The sequence below is a fragment of the Sapajus apella genome, unplaced genomic scaffold (assembly GCF_009761245.1).
Source record: "Sapajus apella isolate SASKATOON/1434 unplaced genomic scaffold, GSC_monkey_1.0 scaffold2, whole genome shotgun sequence".
Lineage (NCBI taxonomy): Eukaryota > Metazoa > Chordata > Mammalia > Primates > Cebidae > Sapajus > Sapajus apella.
In genome coordinates this window covers 48,404,984-48,422,545 of record NW_022436942.1, presented here as the reverse complement: position 1 = coordinate 48,422,545, position 17,562 = coordinate 48,404,984, and the positions used below count along the sequence as shown (strand labels likewise).

Genomic DNA, 17,562 nt, shown 5'->3' with positions numbered 1-17,562 from the left:
TGTTATTAGTAACATGAGGATTATGTTTTACTCCAAAGACTAATAAGTCTGTCCCTGGTAGACTTAATTAAAAATACAAAAACAAAAACAGAACCTCTTTTTCTCCCTTTACATAGCTACCTAGGTCAGAGGTTGGGAAACTGTTTTTGTAAAAGTCCAGATAGTTAATATTTTAGGGTTTTGTGCCATGGAGTCTCTGTTGCAACTGCTCGGCTCTGCTGTTATAGCTTGAAATCTACCATAGAAAGTAAGTAAATGAATGAGTGTAGCTGTGTTATAGTAAAACTGCCTTTGTAAAAATAAGTGGTAGATTAAATTTGGCCTGTGGGTTATAATTTACCCAATCCCTAATTTAGTCTAAGGTATCTCATTCCAAGATTAGAAAACATAAGCAGAGAAGGACACAGTCTTTACTCATTCTGATGTAAATTACTTATTAATGAAGTCCAACCTGGTGAATACAAACACTTATAGTGAACAGTAAGTTGAGAAAGAGTAGAGGGAGTGGTAATTACAAAATTGTGCCTCAACTAAAGAATATCATATATAACAACTACAATACAGCCTAAGAAAATAATAAGTAAAGTTATCCTTTAAGACAGGAATCCATCACTTTACTCAACATCATCTTTTATCAGCAGACTCTTAAACATTATTGGTTCTTCCATATACGTTCCACTTATCTACAGATATCAATCTGCTCTAGAGCAAAGCAGACTTGTTACTTGTTACTTTCCCCACCATTAGGGCAACTTGTGTGCTGATACATATAATGCCAATCAGATAATGATATCTGCAAATTAATTTTTAGTTTATTTTTAATTATTCACCCAATTCCTAACCAAACTCATTCAAAAGAAAATGTCCATAGCCAAAATGTTTAGGTTCATTGGTCCAAGTTGAGTTTCAAATCAAAACAAATGGTCCTGGGGGATCTGTAGTGAAAATCTATGAGATTGTCTTCCCAGAACCAATTTCTGAGAATCAACTTTCACCCACCTATGTGGTTCCCATGGTACTCAAAATCCCACCCCCCCCCCACTCCCACACTCCCTACCCCCCCACCCCCCACGATTAAGTGGTTCTGTATTCATTTGCTAGGGTTACTGCAACAAAGTATCACAAACTGAATGGTTTAAACAGAAATTTGTGTCTCAATTTCTAGCCGCTAAAAGTTCGAGATAAAGGTGTCGGCAACCTTAGCTCCTTCTGAGGGCTTTGAAGGAGAATCTGCTCCATGCCCCTCTCCTAGTTTTTAGTGGTTTGCTGACAACTTTGGCACTCTGCCTTGCAAATGTATCACCTCATCTCTGCCTTCATGTTCACTTGGTGTTCTCCTCGTATACCTGCCTATATCTGTGTCAAAATTGTCCTTCTTTTATAAAAAATAGTCTTATTGGATTAGGGATCACTCTAATGAACGATCTGAACTTGATAATCTACAAAGACCCAATTTTTAAAAATATTTTATGTTCTGGGATATATGTGCAGATTGTACAGGTTTGTTACATATGCAAACTTGTGCCATGATGATCTGCTGCACCTATCAACCCATCGCCTAGGTTTAAAGCCCCAAATGCATTAGCTATTTATCCTGATGCTCTCCCTCTCCCCACCCCACCAGCCCCAGTGTGTGTTGTTCCCCTCCCTGTGTTCATGTGTTCTCATTGCACAGCTCAAAGACCCAATTTCTAAGAAAAACCACATTCACGGGTACTTGGGGTTAGAATATTAGCATTTTTTAGGGAGACATAATTCAACCTGTAACAGGTCTAAGGTGTCACAAGCTGGATAATAGGAGTCCTTTCTAAGGATTTTTAGAAATAGAACTGAGAGAGTCTAGATTGCTAAAGTGGTCATATGTAAAATTCAAGTGCTGTTGGCGAATATGTTTTCTAACACACAAAAGTATCAGCAGCAATGTATTAATGATGACATAATTTGAGTTCCTGGTTCCAAATATGTCTGTGGTCCAGCCTCAAACCCACCTGCCCTTTCAAAGGTTTCCTTTCATTTCATAGGACTCCATAACTTTGTGTCTGTAGGGGTTTTTTTTGGGAGGGGAGGTTTGTTTGTTTTTAAAGACAGGGTCTCACTCTGTCACCCAGGCTGTAATGCAGGGGCATGATCACAGCTCACTGCAGCCTCAACCTCCCTGAGCTCAGGTGATCCTTACACTGCAGCCTCCCAAGTAGTTGGGACTACAGGTCCATGTCACCGTGCCTGGCTAATTTTTGTTTTTTTTTTTTTTTTTTTTTTTTGGTCAAGATGGGGTTTCGCCATGTTGCTCAGGCTGGTATGGAACACCTGGGCTTAAGCAATCCACCTGCCTCAGTCTCCCAAAGTGCTGGGATTACAGTCATGAGCCACGGCACCTGGCCAGGACTCTGTAACTTCTTCTAAACAAGAGGACTAACATTTGTAACATCTCTTACAATTAATCTTCAAAAATATGCTCTCCACTGTATTCACCTAACAGATTCCATAGAAACACTGGATTTCAAGGAATGTTTCATATTGCTAAAAATTATTACAGAAATGTATTCCACCAGATCTAGAGCTATGAGACCCAAGATGATTCTGAATATATAAATATTCAAATCAACAGAAATAAAAAGTCATCAAGAGACATTAGGAATGTTAAGAATAAAGAAAACAATGTCAATAAGAATTCTGGTGATTAAATAAAGACCATGATAATTTTGGAGTCTAATAACACAAACTTACTTTATTGGCATTATGGAGTCAGTTAGTTTCTCTTTTTTAATTGTTCTCTGCTGAATATAACTGGTCTTCCCATAAATTTGCTAGATATTTCTTAATATATTTGGCAAATATTTATGTCTGGACATACCTGAAGAACTTGTAGGACAGGAATTCTAGGCTGTTATTTATTTGAGAGGTGATATGTCTACAGGAAAAGAATTCATCCTGAGGGCAGAGAAAATCAAAAGCCAATCAGATAATAGTGGCCACTAATAATTCTCCAGCTAAGCCCCATGGAGTCCTGTTTACTGTGATGAGTAAAATCTGAAAAGAAGAGGCAACTTTACCCACCAAAATCTCAGTGGGTCATTGAGAGTGCTGGACAACTTCATTATCACTGTAGGTAACTTTAGCAATAGCAGGATGATGCAGCTGTCACTTATCCACATTGACCAACAGGACATACAGCAACCTAAAGAGGATGATGCTAGTGACTTTAACACCAGTGACTTTGTGAGTAGGGGTGACATAATTGCCACTTTTGATGTCATCACCACAATGGCTTAAAAAGGAAGAAAATGAAGTAACCCACATAGAAGTCAAAAGGACTAGCTCCCAATCTTTGTGAGACCACATTCTAGGGACGTCCATAACTATTTGAGAGGAGTATAGGAAGACTGTTCTTCTTAAGAAGAAGACACAAGAGAAAAAAAAAAGAGAATTCCTATTTTCGGTCATTGTAATATTACTTTGGTCCCTGGGTTGGTTTAGACCAAGAAACAAGGGTTGATGAAAAAAAAATTCTAAGAAACAAAATAAATGTCTTGTATATTTTCAACTATTCTGTAGCATTTGTGTTCCTACCAATTGCTTATACATTTTGACTACACAATAGCACTATCTTAGCATTTTATTATTTTAAAATATCACAATAATGTTTCTCAAAGTTTCATCTGAAAAGTGCCACCTGGACCTCAGAAAATCTTCAATGGCAGTTTTTGACTTTTTCTTGTTTTTTAATTTCAAAAACTACAAGAAAATGCTTTTTTAAATTATAATTAAAAATTTGAGTCATAAAACCAGTCTTTCCACTCAAAATGAGCTCATTTTTAGTCATCCATAAAATATCATATAACGATAACTATTTTTAATTCCCCTTAAAACTGCATTTACATTAGTAAATGATTTTTTTTTTACTTACAGCAAAAGTGTATCTACAATATATTATAACACAATGTTGAACACAAGATCTTGCTAACATATTATGCTGGAATTTTATTGTTAGGATTAAAGGTGCTTTCAAAAGCTATCTGGTATAGACCTTAACTTCCAAAATAAAGTCACTAAATTTCAATTTCCAAAATGAATTCTACAGAACACATGTGCCACTGTTTTGTTTTGTTTTGTTTTGTTTTAACATGTTTTGTGTTTGGGGGGTTTATTCAGTATGAAGGATATTTTCCAGGGGCAATTAAGTTTAGGAAATTCTTGGTATATTAAACAGGCTGAAAACTGATCTTTTTCAAACAACAAATTCTTCTAAAATATCATTTATCCTATATAATGTGCCTGAATTTCTAGCCTCAGAAGGTTTACACAGGGATTAAATTCACATTTGGAAGAAAACAGCCTTTCTTGTCTGGAAAAACAACGTGGCAGGTGCAGGGTCAAGGACATCCCTGAGGGAGAGCCAAAGTCCCCTTCAGCAATTTTCTTCCAAACCACTGAAAGACATTGACAATCGCCACCACAGAAGGCTTTCTCCCATCCTTGTGTGTGAGCTTAATTTCTAACTTCAGTTCGGATAATTAAATATAAAAATCATATCAATCAATATTACATCTTTTTATTTAATACAATGTCATATACTACAGTATTACCACTAAACTGTAAAGTGGATCATGGCGATAATCTTAGAATATCCAAAGGGCTGTTTGTTGGACAGGTGATAAAATTAGAGAAAATCATTTGTCTTTTATTCCATAGGAGCATGTTATTTGCAGAGTTAAATATACATTGTCGCAAATATTCTTTCACTCACTTCCATACCTCATAAGCACGACTTTTGTACATAACAACACTTATCAGTTGATTATCAACAACTGCTTACATGAAACCACAGTGCAAAAATGTGGTTAGAAACTACCAAGACAAAAAATGAAAAGAAGAAGCACTTCCTATTTTTCAGCTTTATAAAAGGTGAAAGGGTGTGGTTAACAAAATAATGTATTTTAAAATAGCCAGAGTCGTGCTGAGACAACTAAGCTCATCAATGTTTGTTTGATAATACGTTGTAATGTCTTTTAAAATAAACATTATCTAAAATAAGATGTTTTATTACATGAAAAGTTGAACCTAGGGCATCACATGTGAGAATTAAAAGTTGCCATATAATTTCTGAAGGCCTCATCCTACCTAGAAGAGCAGAAAGCACTGATCAACTTGAAGAAAAAGTAGAGTCTGATTAATTAGAAGAGGTAAATTGAGAAAATAGAAAATTCAGAGGGAAATTTTGAGTAGATTTTTTAAAAGAAAAAAGGTCTCTAAAGAAAGAAAAGAGAAGAAAAAACAAATGGAAAAATGCACAGAGAACAGAAAACTATAATAAAGGGGTTAAAAATAGATTTATATCAAATATCTGTTCATTTAATTATTTTCCCTTCCGCCCCCAAAAAAAAACTATTTTGAAAGGAAAGTTAGCTGACAAATGAAAAACAGAAATTGTGACCACCCAAAAAATACAGAATTGAAACTTCAGTATCACCAAACTAGCTCTTATGCTTCCCAATAATATGCCATGCCCAACATTTCTGGAACACAGCCAGTACCTGATCTGCCATTTTATCTGTTATCTGATTTTATGACTCACCTCTTGTTCTTTCCACCACTGCATCATGGTATCCACAGTGGAGCACACTAGACACACTGGTTTCAGAATACTGGAAGTACAGCTTCAGGAACAGAACTCCACATCTATAGGCAGCATAGGAAGATGATGAGAATTTTGTATTCACCAGTGTAGTAATTAATTCAAGCAAGGATTATCAACAAATGCTAAAACCCTGGACTCAAAGTATCATTCCACAGATAGCTTATCAATTAAAAAGTAGAAAGTTTACCCTTACAATGAAGAAATCTGGCAGTAACTCTCTTAAAGTGACCAAACTCAGTATCACCGACAATGGAGCAACCTGTCATTCACCTGTGTACTCTTCCTGCCAAAAATACTTTAACCTAAATCTAATTATGAGAAAACAATTGAACAAATACAAAATTTGGGACACCTTTTATTATTAGTGACCTAGACTCTTCAGAAAAAAAAAATCATAGCATGAAAAGAAAAAAGAAAAAAAGCAGGAAACTATTCCTGTAAATGAGATGAAAGATCCCATACTCAAATGCTATACATAATCCTAGATTGGTTCCTATACAGAAAAAAAAAACACAGCTATAAATGACATTTGGTGATAGTTATGGAAATTTAGATATAGATGGTATATTAAATGGTGGTTTTGGATTATTATTATTAGTTTTCTTAGGCATCAAAAGATGTATTTTGTAGAAGAAAATACTTATTCATTTTTTTTAATTCAACATTTATTTTAGATTCAGGGAGTATGTGTGCAGGTTTCCTACATGGGTAAATTGTGTGATGCTGAGCTTTGGGGTACAATTGATTCCATCACCCAGGTAGTGAGCATAGTACCCAATAGGTAGTTTTTCAACCTTTCCTCCACCCTCCTCTAGTAGTCCCCAGTATCCATTGTTGCCATCTTTATGTCTATGTAGACCCAATGTTTAGCTCCCACTTATAAATGAGAATATGCAGTATTTGTTTTTCTGTTTCTGTGTTAATTTGTTTAGGATAATGGCCTCCAGCTGCATTCATATGGCTACGAAGGACATGATTTAGTTATTTATATGGCTGCATAGTATTTCATGGTGTGTGTATGTATGCATATGTGTGTGTCTGTGTGTGTGTGTGTATATATATATACACATATATATATAAACCATATATATGTGTATGTGTGTGTAAAAAAAATATATATATATATAATATTTTCTTTATCCAATCCACCATTGATGGGCACCTAGTTTGATTCTATGTCTTTTCTATTATAAATTTTGCTGTGATGAACATATAAGGACATGTGTATTTTTGGCAGGACAATTTATTTTCTTTTGGATATATGCTCAGTAATGGGATTGCTGTGTCAAATGGTAGTTTTTTTTAAGTTCTTTGAGAAATCTCCAAACTGCTTTCTACAGTGGCTGAACTAATTTACATTCCCACCAACAGTGTATAAGTGTTCTCTTTTCTCTGCAGCCTCACTGGCATCTGTTGTTTTTGCCTTTTTAGTAATAGCCATTCTGACTAGTGTAAGATGGTATCTCATTGTGGCTTTGGTTTACACTTCTGATTAGTGATGTGGAGCACTTTTTCATGTTTGTTAGCCAATTGTGTGTCTTCTTTTGGGAAGTGTCCATTCTGTCTTTTGACCTCTTTTTAATTGGGTTGTTTTTGGCTTACTGAGTTATTTAAATTTCTTATAGATACTAGATATTAGACCCTTGTCAAATGCATAGATTGCAAATATTTTCTCTCATTCTGTGAGTTGTCTGTTTACACTGTTCATAGTTTTTGTTTTTTGTTTGGCTGTACAGAAGCTCTTTGGTTTAATTAGGTCTCATTTGTCAAATTTTTTTGCTGTAATTGCTTTTGAGAACTTAATCATAAATACTTTCTTCTTAATCATAAATTCTTAAACATAAATTCTTTCCCAAGGTCAATGGCCAGATTGATGTTTCCTACGTTTTCTTCTAGGATTCTCATAGCTAGAGGTCTTACATTTAAAGCTTTAATCAACCTTGAGTTAATTTTTGTATATGGTGAAAAGTAGGTGTCCAGTTTTATTCCTATGCACATGGCTAGCTAGCTATCCCAGCACAATTTATTGAGTAGGAAGTCCTTTCCTCATTGCTTATTTTGAACAATTTTGTCCAAGATCAAATGGTTGTACGTGTGTGATTTTATCTATGGGTTCTCTAGAATGCTCTTAATCCCAAGAGATGCAGTTTAAATATACTAGGATGTGACAGAATTCCTGCAATTTACTTTTTTTTTTTTCCCATTTATTTATTTTGTTGCATTTTAGGTTTTGGGGTACATGTGAAGAACATGCAAAATTGTTGCATAGGAACACACGTGGCAGTGTGATTTGCTGCCTTCCTCCCCATCACCTACATCTGGCATTTCTCCCCTTGCTATCTCTCCCCAGCTTCCCACCCCCCACCGTCCCTCCCCTATTTCCCCCCAACTGACCCCAGTGTGTAGTGCTCCCCTCCCTGTGTCCATGTGTTCTCATTGTTTAACTGTGTGTGTTTGTGTGTATGTGTATATGTATGTGTGTTTGTAAGGACATAAATCAAATGTGGCAAAATAAACAGTTGGTGAAGTAGGTTAAAAGTATTTAGTGTTCATCATACTATACTATTCTAACATTTTTGTAAGTTTTTAAATGATCAAAGTGAAAAGTTGGGTGGCAGGGAACATTGAGAAATCGTTGGCCTTGTATTTAGAAAAAAAAAAAAAAGTACCTGGAGTTCAATTAATGTTGTTATCTTGGGCAAGCCACTCCCAACTTCTGAGCATGAATGGGACAATCTCACTGCTCAGACTGCTGTAAGGATAATAATCTAGGCCCAGGGATATTTGTAAACTAAAAAACACTCCAGGGTTCTCAGCCTGCAGTCCCAAGACAGAAGTCAGGTTCCGTGAACTTGGACGGGAATCTCACTACCCTCTAACTGCAATTTAACATTTCCTACGATTATATGCATTAGCATAAGTTAACATGTCATCTATTTGTTCACAGTAACAGCTCAATATTGTTAGCTCTGTTATCATTACAGTTAATTTTCTTAAGTTGCACAAGTGACAGTCATGAAAAGCATGAGTCAGTGACAAAGCTCTTACAATCTTACATCCTCTTTTTCCTTCCACATCTAAAAGGACACACCTACTCTGAGCCAATACTATGTAAAAGATACTATACCATTAACTCATGCTTTCCGTGGCCCTCAGTTGTGCAACTTAAAAACCAAATTGTAATAACAGAGCTAACTCAATGTGTTCAAAACTAAACTACTCCTGATCTTCCCCATATAGAAACCTGCTCATTCAAAGCTGCTCCTATGATGGCACTCCAACAATCCAGGTACTCAAGTCAAAAACTTTTAGAGTCATCCTTGACTCCTCTTTTTTCCTCTTTGTGTCCAATGCTTTAGGAAATTATGTTGTCTCTACCTTTAAAATATATTAAAAACCTAACCATTTCCCACCACAGACACTGCTACTGCTCTAGTCCAAGCCACTGCAATCTTTCACCCAAAGACTAATACAACAGCCTCCTAAGCAGGTCCCCTACTTCTTCTCTTGAGTCTATTCTCTCTGTAAATAATATCCTTTTAAAACATGTCCATCATCCATTCTCCTTTTTAAAACTTTGCAATTGTTCCCATTTTCTTAGAGTAGAAACCAAAGTCCCTCCAATGATTACAAAAACCCATACGATCATACTTCCCTTTACCTCTGTAACCTCAACTCCTACCTCTCTCTCTCTGCCCCCACCCTGTCCCAGCCACACTGGCCTCCTTGATATCCCTAGAATATGCCAGGCATGCTCCTACCTTAGGATTTTTGCCCTGGATGTTCTCACTGCTTTGGAACTCAGGTATTTATATGGCTAATTCCATCATCTCCATGTCTCTGGTCAAAGAGTAAGAAGGACTACTCTGACAATTCTATTTAAAATAGCAACTCACCTTTGGGTGCCTAATCCCCCTTACCTTTCCTCTAGCATTTATGGCCTCCTAATGTATAAATAATATAATATATAGTGTCTATTGCCCTCTGCTAGATTATGAGCTCCATACAGGGCAAAAGTCTTGTTTTGTTTACTCATATTTTTAATTATTTATTCATTTATCTATTTTGTTATTTTTTTACAATTTTTATGATGCTTAAATATACATAATATAAGATACACTATCTTAACCATTTTTAATGTGTAGTTCAGTGGTATTAAGAACAGTTATGGCTGGGCGTGGTGGCTCATGCCGGTAATTCAGGCACTTTGGGAGGCAGAGGTGGGAAGATCACTTGAGGTCAGGAGTTTGAAACCAGCCTGCCAGCACAGTGAAACCCTGCCTGTATTAAAAATACAAAAAAAAAAAAAAAAAAAATAGCCGGGCATGGTGGCAGGCGCCTGTAATCACAGCTGTTCAGGAGACTGAGGTATGAGAATCACTTGAAACCAGGAGGCAGAGGTTGCAGTGAGCCAAGATCATGTGACTGTACTCCAGCGTAGGTGACAGAGCAAGACTCCATCACAAAAAAAAAAAAAAAAAAAAAAGAACAGTTATATTGTTGTGCAACCACCATCACCATCCATCTCCAGAACTCTTTATCTTATAAAACTGAAACTCTACAGTCATTAACAAATAACTCCCCATTCCCATTCACTCATATTTAATTATTATAAGACCTAGAAGTGTTTACCACATAGGTACTTAACAAATTTTTGATGACTAAATGAATAAATGTGTTTTGTAAAACTTCAAATATCATCTCCTTAGGGAAGATTTCCAAATTTATAATTTAAGTACATAGGTTTTATTCTAACTCCTCTCAGTTTTATATAAATAGTTCCCTTCTCTATACTGTTTGAAGCATTAGCCATGCCTCTTACACATGTATAATCTCCAGTATCATTAACATATAATCATAGACATAGCAAATATTTACTACTAGACATTGAGGACCACTAGAGAGGATAGGGAGAGAGAAAGGGGGACAAATGCTGAAAAACTAACTATTGGGTACTATGGTCAGTACCTAGTTGATGGGATCAATCATACCTCAAACTCAGCATGATGCATCATGTTACCCATGTAACAAACCTGCATATGTATACCCTGAATTTAAAATAAAAGTTGCAATTATTTTTTAAAAGTCCAATAAGTAAACAAATGACTAAATCCCAGAGCCATGAGCATTGGGTCTCCCCTACCTCCAAAACCAACCCCTCATCTTTTAGCTCCTCCTCTATAGTCTGAAGTTGACCAATATGTGTTAAAGCCAAAATGCTCTGAATAGGAAGGATATAGGTGGCATTTTAGAAAATACATAGAGCTATGTTTTCAATATCATAAAAACCAAGGTTTTTTTGTTTTAATTTATGATTTATGCATACTAATTATACATATTATGTACAGCATAATATTTTGATTGCATATGTATACATTGTGTAATAACCAAATCAGGGTAATTAACATGGCCATCACTTTTAACATTTATCATTTCTTTGTAATAAGAACATTCAAAAACCTCTCCTTTAGCTATTTGACTGTCATCTCCAGTCTAGTATGCAAAAGAACATGAGAAAGTATTCCTCCTATCTAACTGTAAATTTGTACACATTGACCACTGCTCTCTTCATCTCCCTCTCCTTCCTATACTCCCCATCCTCCGGTAACCACTAGTCTATTTCAGTGAGAACAACTTTTTAGATTTCAAAAATAAATGAGAGTATGTGGTGTTTGTCTTTCTGTGCCTGGCTTATTTCACTTAACATATTGCCCTCCAGGTTGCTGTAAATAACAGTATTTCATTCTTTAAAAAATATGAAACACTTCACGAATTTGCATGTCATCCATACTAATCTTCTCTGTACTATTCCAATTTTAGTATATGTGCTGCTGAAGTGAGCATGATAAAAACCAAGGTTTAACATGAAATATTAATGGCTTTATTTTAAGCACCTTGAGGGCCAGGGAAAGAGAAAAGACGGGAAGGAGAATCTAATTGCTATACTCATATTGGAAACTTGGGATAAAACAACAGGTTTCCAAGGGTTCTAGCTGCTCAAGAACCTGCTAGTGCTTTTTTTTTTTTCCCCCCAGGAGAGGAAGGCATTTTATTACAGTACAGGGATATCAGCTTTGGGTAGCAGCAGAAGGCAGCTTCACAGAACTCTTCATGAAGGGTAGTGGCCAAATCTTTCGTCCAGCCCAGCACCCCTTGTGGTGCCATGGCCCACTGGAAGGCCTCTTGCTCAGCCAGTAGTTGTGACCTGCCCTGCCAGTGACCCGTTTGTTATGATCAGTGTTGGATACTCAGCCTACTGTTGCTATGCACGTTTCCAGCACCTGTATCTGCCTCTTAGAGGGCAGCTGGATAATGGCTGTGCCATTCACCTTCCGCAGTAGCACACCACATGTCCCTGCAGCTCAGATGTACTGGGCACCCAGGCCTGGCTCACTTTCCATGTTGTTGATGAGGGTCCCCACAGGCAGAGCCCCAAGTGGATGTGCATCCCCTTCCTGAGCAGCAATTGTGATTCAGCTTATGTGGTTAGAGTTCAGGATCGTATCTCCAACCTGCATGTTTCCTGTAGCGATAATCCAGTGTTTCTGGCTGCCTCCAGCAACCAGAGCTATGTCTGCTGACCTACAGGGATAGTAGCAGACTTGGATAACCTTTCCCTCAAAGGGTCCTGACTCGGTCTTCTCCTCAAGCCAGAAACACAAAAGTCAATCATGTGATAATGTTGCTTGTGGCTCCTGCCGATATCATCCACGAGATTTGGCCTGTGTGGTCTCCACCCCCAGACTTCCTCATCTTCACTGGTTTAACAGTGTATTTGCTATGACTCTTTCAAGACACAAAGTTGGTACTAAGGCCCATAGAAGTAAGGATTTGGTGGCAGGGGAGCAACATCAAGGCAGAGGGCCATTGGAGGAAGGCATTGTTCATCACCTGGGAGGCAGGGAACAGACTCAAGACAGGAGTGGTAATGGCGGTAGGGGCCAGGTTCAGAGAGCACAGAGCACGGGTCAGTGCCCACAGGGCCATCAGGGCAGCCAGGGCTCAGCACACCCCTGCTAGTGCTCTTAAGAGAAATATTGAGATGGAAAATGTAAGAAACCACAATGGATATACTTCCAGCAAAACGAAAAAAGAAGATGACCTTTTCTTCAGATCCCACCTGAAGTAGGAGAGGGTCAAGATGTCTAGAATTCTACTGATACCTATTATTAGTAGGGAAGAAGAAAACGTTTTAGGTGACATATGGTTGTGTCACTCAAATTCACTTCTACCCTTCCTTTAGGAAATGTTCCAGATTCTTTGGCAGAATGCCTGTAAGCTAAGAGGCAGGCTAACAGAGGGATCCTAAAACAGAGCTGTGAGCAGTGGTGAGGAGGAAACCCCTCCACACCTCTCTGAAAACAGAAATGGTAGCAGCTGCAGTGACAGGAGGGTGGATAGACTGAAGCCAACTGAGCAGGGGGAGGAGAGTAGAGAGTGACAGTGCAGCAAGAGCAGATCTTTGACAGCCAAGTAGAGAGGGCATGAGCATGGGGACATGGGAGGGCTGAGAGGTCCAGGGGCTTAAATAGTCCCGTTTTTAAGTTTAACCCTGGAAGCTCTTATTTATCCTCCCTTGCCCTACAGGGCTATTATTCCCAAGAAAGGGGAGGCACAATTAGAGGCACAAACTCAATTGAATTGTCTCTTCTTTGAATCAGAGTTTCAGCCACAAAACAGATCATAGAAGGTCTGTATATCCTCTCTCATAGATATTCTGTATTCCAAAATTTCACACTGGTTAAATTTTTCATCAAACTGCAGGTTAAACCTCTCGATAAGCTTAGATCTGAAAAGCTGAAACTAATTTCTAGTGGCTGTTGAACAAAAGTAAAACTGTCTACTTCACATCCCAGAGCCCTTTTCCTTTCCCAGTGCCTCTATTTTTAAACATGCCTGTTGTTATACCTAGATGAAAAGCTATAGGATCTGGGAGGGTAAAGAAGGAGGAAATTGTGTAGTCATATATATATTTTTAAAAAAGAAAAATCTATGTACTCTCATAGGCTCCTATAACTGGCTACAACTCAAGCTGCACAGATAGTTACGGAACCTGAACTTGATATAGCTCAGAAAATGCCTCCATCATCTCCTTTCATCTGCTTCAAACTTTCTGAAAGATTGACATATCTCCTTAACCAGTATTTGGTATCGTATCTTCTACTTACTTATCAATATCTCTAAATCTCTAAAGGATACTTTTTTCCAGTGTTCTTCCTCAGCTCTGAGGAGAACAACTCAGACCCCAAGGAAAACACTAGCCAGACCCACAGCGCCCTGCCAGAGGAGGAAATCTACAGAGAGTTGCGCAAAGCAGGGAGGCACCCTTATCATGTGTTGCAGAATTAAAAAGTTTGAAATTCAGTTTTACTCAATAATTGAATCCTATACTATACTCCCTCCAGAGACTTCAACTCTGATGAATTCTTCTTAAATTCCTAAAGCCTGAAAGAAAGTTTTGGGAGAGAGGAGATCAAACATTAGGGATGTTATTAAGGTTTGGGTAGAATGACAATAGAAACAAGAGGTGAAGGGCTCAAACTGAGAATTTGAAAAAGAGCTTTCAAAAAGTACATCTGTTAGCCATTTGTTAGAATTTGCATTAGCATACCATATAAATGATTATAAACAATAATAGGGGTCACTATGAGTTGTCTTCCTAAGAGCCACTCCTGATTCTTTTTGTTTAAAGAGTCCTGATTTTGTGGGTAGCCTTAGGGCATGAATTATAATCAAAGCCAGAGGACAGCAAAGTTTTTCTGTAAAGAACTAGGTAGTAAATATGCCTCTGTCACAAATAATCAACTTTGCTATTGCAGCAAAAAAAAATATCCATAGAGAATATAAACATGAATGGGTATGGCTGTGTTCCAATAAAACTTTATTTATAGAAACAGGCCCAAGGCTCACTTTGTTTCACAGACCATAGTTTGTCAACCCCTCAACTAAGGTAGTCATAGAACCTCCATTTCCTTTTCCAAGTGATTGACCTAAGCAGAGGAAAGTGACCTAGTTTATCTTAGTAAGAAGCAAGACAAGTCTGCCAGGAGGTTTCTGACAAAGATTTTCTTTTATGATAAAAGAGAGGGGATGTAAGGAGAAGGTATTTTGACACTTTTCCTCCCTTTCTGCTTTGCACACTTGTGTAAGGAACCAATGCTTGAAGCTGTGGAAACATCTTGTCCTCCTGAGGCTTTAAGGTGGAAAACAAAAGCCAACAAGCTGAGAGTGGTAGAATAGAAGAATGAAAAGATCCAAGGTCCTCATTAAGTCACTGAACTGATACCTACCTCCAGACTTTCATTAAGAAAACAAAAACTGTACTGATGATTAAGTCATTGTTGGTCTGGTTTTCTGTTACTTGCAGCTGAAAGCATTGCTAATTGATACATACAAAGAAGTTCAAAATGTGAATGAGTGATGTATTTTTAACATTACCTTTAAAGTTTTTCAAAAAGCTTAAAGTATTTTTCTACTATAGGAATGAGGCATGAGCTCCTATAAAAGAAAAACAAGAATTTTTTTTTTAAGTATAGATTTTCTGCAGTAGAAGCTACAGGAGGTCTGGAGATTATACAAGGGCTGTCTATAACCATAATGGATAAGCTACCATGCTTATAAAAAAGGTCATTTTTGCATATGAGATAACTTTAGGTCATATACGTGTAAGTCAGAGACAATGTATTGATTGCCTGGACCAGGAGTTGGCAAACTACAGCTCACTTTTATTTGTAAATAAAATTGTTTTAAAACATAGCCACACCCATTTATTTAAATATTGTCTATGGCTATTTTGAGCTACAAAAACAGAGCTGAAAAGTTGCAACAGAAAATTGTAAATGTCAGAAAGATGGTATAAAGTGTATAATATACGTTCAAAAAGTGCTAAGACATGTGAAAGTATGTCAAGCACCATCAGATGATACAGTATGAAAAGGATGCAAGACTTCTCTGTCATATGTTCAGGGAAGGCCACACTATGGAGGCAACATTTGAACTGAGACACGAATAAAGAGAGTGAGTAAATCATGGGAGCATCTTGGGGAACAGCTTTATAGGCAGAGCGAACAAGTGGAAAAGCTTGATATGGTAAAGAATCGTAGAAAGGTCAGCACGGCTAAAGCAAAGTGTGGGGAAGGATGGTAGTAGATAAGATAGATAGTAGTGGGCCAGCTCATGTGTGGTCTTATTGGCCATATAAAATACCTGGAATTTTGCTTGGAATAAGGTGGCACTCCACTTGGATGGTGAATTTGGAGCCAAAGACTGACACAATGTGTTTTTCATTACAAAACATCACTCTAAGCCTTCAATTCTATGATTGAAAAAGTGGCTACTGGCTTTACGCTTCAGCCATACAAAACCATAAAACTGGACAAAATATGAAGCAAAGGTTTCCAGGCATTGTACAACCAGGCCTGCATGGCTATAATCCTTGAATGCAGGAAAACACAAAGTAAACCCTCCATTCTCCCCAGCTTTCTGTCTGAGGGCACTTTCTCAACCCAGCACATGACAGTGGGGCCCAAACATCAAACAGTTTTTTGCTAGATGGAAGAAAAAGATTGAATTTGAAGGCTCCTTAGGCAATTGAAACTTGTAATGCTTCGCTGTGAATTCCATCAAACATTGGGAGAAACACACACACACACACACACACACACACACACTGATGTTACACAGGCTCTTCCAGAAAATAAAGGAGGAAAGAATAATTGGCAGACCATTTTATGAAGCCAGAATAACTGTGATTTCAAAGTCAGACAAGAGCTTTACAAGAAAATAAAAGTATAGGTAATAGCCTTCATGAATGAAGATAAATATGATTCTATAGAAATGTTAACAAACCAAATCCTGCAATATGTAATTAAGTATAAGTCTAGCAACATAAGCTGCCATCATACTTAATGATAAAAGGCTGAAAATGTTTGCCCCAAAATTGAGAGCAAAGCAAAGATGTTTTTTCTTGCTGCTTCTATTCAGCAAGATACTATACATTCTAGCCGCTGTAATAAGTCAAGAAAAGAAAAAAAAAAGCATACATTTTGGAAAGGAAGAAATAAACCTGTCTTTATTTGCCACAACATTATTGCGTATGTGGACAATCCTAAGGAATCTGAAAAATAAATGAATAAAACTACTAGAGCCAGAAGCAAATTAAGCAGGGTCAGATGATATGTCAATGTTCAAAAAACTAATTACATTTCTATATACTAGTAACAAACATTAAAAATAAGAATATTGAAATATACCATTTACAATAGTAACAAAAATATATAAAATAGGGAGAAACTTAATAGTATCTAAGACCTCCCCATGAAAAACTAAAACTCATTGTTGAGAGAAATTAAAGAACACCTAAATAAGTAAAGAAATAAGCTATGTTCATAAATCAGACAACTCAATATTGTTAAAATGGCAATTCTCCCCAAATTTAATCAATAGACTAAATGTAATCTGAATCAAAATTCCAGGGAGTTTTTTTTTTTTTAATAAAAATTGACAAGCTGCCAGATGCTATAGCTCACGCCTGTAATCCCAACACTTTTGGAGGCTGAGGTGGGTGAATCACTTGAGTCCAGAAGTTCAAGACCAGCCTGGGCAACATTGTTAAACCCCATCTCTACAAAAAAATACAAAAATTAGCCAGGCATGGTAGTATGCACCTGTAGTCCCAGCTCCTAGGGAGGCTGAGGTTGGAGGATCTCTTGAACCTGGGAAGGTGAGGCTACAGGGAGCCATGACTGTATCACTTTACTCCAGCCTGGGTTGCAGAGCAAGACCTTGTCTCAGAAAAAGAAAAAAAAAATGACAAGCTGATTCAAAAACGTATACAGAAATGTAAACAACCTAGACTAGCCAAAATGATCTTGAAAAATGAGAAAAAAAATGAGGAAGTTACATTAATTGATTTCCAGACTTAC

General features: G+C 37.3%; 1 long non-coding RNA gene and 2 pseudogenes across 1 annotated transcript; all 3 read right to left on the bottom strand.

The window, feature by feature from the left end:
• Positions 1-1,074: 1,074 nt before the first annotated feature.
• Positions 1,075-14,764, bottom strand: LOC116564351. The gene is made up of 3 exons (XR_004274854.1): positions 14,754-14,764; positions 8,511-8,513; positions 1,075-1,608 (listed from the first exon to the last, which is right to left on the bottom strand). It is a non-coding gene; the product is annotated as an uncharacterized LOC116564351 (long non-coding RNA).
• On the bottom strand, positions 10,222-15,988 carry LOC116564344 (annotated as a pseudogene).
• LOC116527858 lies at positions 11,389-11,482 on the bottom strand (annotated as a pseudogene).
• Positions 15,989-17,562: the final 1,574 nt, after the last annotated feature.